Source organism: Pteropus vampyrus, unplaced genomic scaffold (genome assembly GCF_000151845.1).
Source record: "Pteropus vampyrus isolate Shadow unplaced genomic scaffold, Pvam_2.0 Scaffold217, whole genome shotgun sequence".
Classification (NCBI taxonomy): Eukaryota; Metazoa; Chordata; class Mammalia; order Chiroptera; family Pteropodidae; genus Pteropus; species Pteropus vampyrus.
Window position 1 is genome coordinate 614,165 of NW_011888998.1, and position 3,181 is coordinate 617,345.

The window sequence follows — 3,181 nt, forward strand, 5'->3', positions numbered from 1 at the left end:
GTGCCAGGAATAAATCCCACTTGATCATGGTGTGTGATCTTTTTAATGTATTACTGAATTCAGCTTCCTAATATTTTGCTGAGGATTTTTACATCTATGTTCATCAGGGATATCGGCCTATAATTTTCTTTTTTTATAATGTCTTTGTCTGGTTTGGGAATCAGGATAATGGCCTCATAAAATAAGCTTTGGAGCTCTCCTTCTTCTTGAGTATTTTGGAATAGTTTGAGAAATATAGGTGTTAATTCTTCTTTGAATGTTTGGTAAAATTCACCTGCAAAGCCATCTGGTCCAGGACTTTTGTTTGTTGGGAGTTTTTTTATTATCAATTTGATTTTGTTAGTAGTGATTGGTCAATTCAGATTTTCTGTTTCTTGACTAAGTTTTGGGAGATTGTATGTTCTTAGGGATTTGTCCATTTCTTCCAGATTGTCCTATTTGTTGTCATGTAATTGCTTGTAGTGTTTTCTTATAATCCTTAGTATTTCTGTAGAATTAGTTGTCACTTTATCTCTTTCATTCCTGATTTTATTTATTTGGGTCCTCTTTTTTTCTTGATGAATCTGGTTAAAGGTTTATTAATTTTATCTTTTCAAAGAATCAGATTTTGGTTTCACCAATCTATTATATTGTTTTATTAGACTCTGTATCATTTATTTCCACTCAGGTCTTTACTATTTCCTTCCTTCTACTCACTTTGGGCTTTATTTGCTGTTCTTTTTCTAGTCCCTTTAAGTGTAGGTTTAGATTGGGTTTTTTTGAGAATTTTCTTGTTTCTTGAGATAGGCCTGTATGACTATGAATTTTCCTGTTAGGACTGCTTTTGCTGTGGCCCATAGATTTTGAGTCATTATGTTTTGATTTTCATTTGTCTCAAAGTATTTTTTGATTTCTTCCTTAATCTCATTGTTAGTCATTCTTCTTTAGTAGCATTTAGCCTCCATGTGTTTGTGTATTTTTCAGGGTTTTTTTTTCTTGTAATTGATTTCTAGTTTCATACCATTGTGGTCAGAGAAGTTACTTGATAAGATTTTAATATTCATAAATGTATTGAGACTTGTTTTGTGGCCTAACATGGTCTGTCTTGGAAAATGTTCCATGTGCACTTGAGAAGAATGTATATTCTGCTGCGTTGGGGTGAAATGTCACTGTTTCCTTGTTAATTTTCTGTCTGAAGATCTGTTCATTGGTGTCAATGGGGTGTTACAGTCCTCTACTATTACTGTATTACTGTCAATCTCTCTCTTCACGTCAGTCAATATTTGCTTTATACATCTATGTTCTCTTGTTGGATCTCTTTATCATTATGTAATGTTCTTCTTTGTCTGTTAGTACAGCCTTTGTTTTAGTTTATTTTGTCTGATATAAATATTGCTACCCCAGCTTTTTTTCATTTTCATTTGCATGACATATCTTTTTCCATCCTTTCACTTTTAGTCTGTGTGTCTTTCAGTCTGAAGTGGGTCTCTTGTAAACGGCATATGTATGGGTCTTGTTTTCTTATCCATTCAGCTACCTTATGGCTTTTAATTGGAGCATTTAATCCATTTACGTTTAAAGTGATTATTGATAGGTACATAGTTATTGCCATTTTATTATTCATATTTATAGGTTTTTCCCCCTTCTTTTTCTTGAAAAAGTCCCTTTAACCTTACTTGTAACACTGGTTTGGTGGTGATAAATTTCTTTAGCTTTTCCTGTCTGGGAAGCTCTTAATCTCACCTTCAATTTTAAATGATAACTTTGCTGGATAGAATAGTCTTGGTTGTAGGTCTTTGCTTTTCATAACTTTGAATATTTCATGCTTATCTCCTCTGGCCTGCAAAGTTTCTGTTGAGAAATCAGCTGAGAGTCTTATGGGAGCTCTCTTATAAGTAACTAGCTGCCTTTCTCTTGTTGCTTTTAGGGTTCTCTCTTTGTCTTTGGCATTTTAATTATGATGTGTCTTGGTATAGGTTTGTTTGGGTTCATTTTGTTTGGGACTCCGAACTTCCTGGACTTGTATCTCTATTTCCTTCACCAAGTTAGGGAAGTTTTCCACCATTATTTCTTCAAACAGTTTCTCCATCCCATGCACACACTCTCTCCTCTCTCTCTCTCTCTCTCTCTCTCTGCCTCTCTCTGCCTCTCTCTCTTTCTCTCCTCCTTCTGGTACCCCTATGATGTGAACATTGTTACGCTTGATGTTGTCCCAGAGATCCCATAAACTTTCCTCACTTTTTTTTATTCTTTTTTTCTTTTTGCTGTTTTGATTGGCTATTTTATGCTACCTTGTCTTCTAAATTGCTGATTCAAGCCTCTGCTTTATCTAATCTACTGTTGATTCCTTCTAGTGTATTCTTCATTTCTGATGGATTCTTTTTATGGTTTCTATGTCTTTTTTCATGCTTACTATTTCTTTGTTGAAGTCTTCGCTGAGATCATCTATTCTACTAAGTTCACTGAGCATCCTTATAACCAAATTTTTAAATGCTACATCTAGTAGGTTTCTTGCCTCCATTTTATATAGTTCTTTTTCTGAAATTTTCTCCTGTCTTTCATTTGGGACATGTTTATTTATTTTCTCATTTTTGCTGCTTCTCTGTGTTCATTTCTATGTATTAAGTAGATTTGCTATCTCCCAGTCTTGGCCAGGTGGCCTTATGTAGTAGGTGTCCTCTGTGGCCTAGTGGTGTAGTCTCTCTGATCACCTGCATTCCCTGATCAGGTGCTCTGGGAGCGTCTCTTATGTAGGTTGTGTGTGCTCTCCTATTGTAGTTAAGCCTTGGTTGCAATTGGCACATCAGTGAATGGGATTGACTCTCAGGCTCACTGGTTGTGAGGACTGGCCGCACCCAAAGAGTATAATCTGCTGTGTGGGGGCTGACTTCACAGAATGAGATTCACCCCAGTGAACTCACGTGCTTATTGATACCACCCTTTGGGTGAGCAGCTTGTGAGGCGAATCAGGTGGTGCTCTGTTGTGGTCTGATGCCAGCCTTCAAATGTATTGGTTCTGTATTTGGTGCCTTGGGAGGGGCTTCTGTGCAGACCAAGATCAGCTGCTGCCTGTGACTACCCAGGGCTACCTGGTAGGAGCTACAAAGTGATCTGAAGTTGGTCACTGCCTGTGCTGGACCTGGAGGCATTTGAGAGAGGTCACATAGCAAACTGAGACTGGCTGCCACCAGCACCCGGTCTG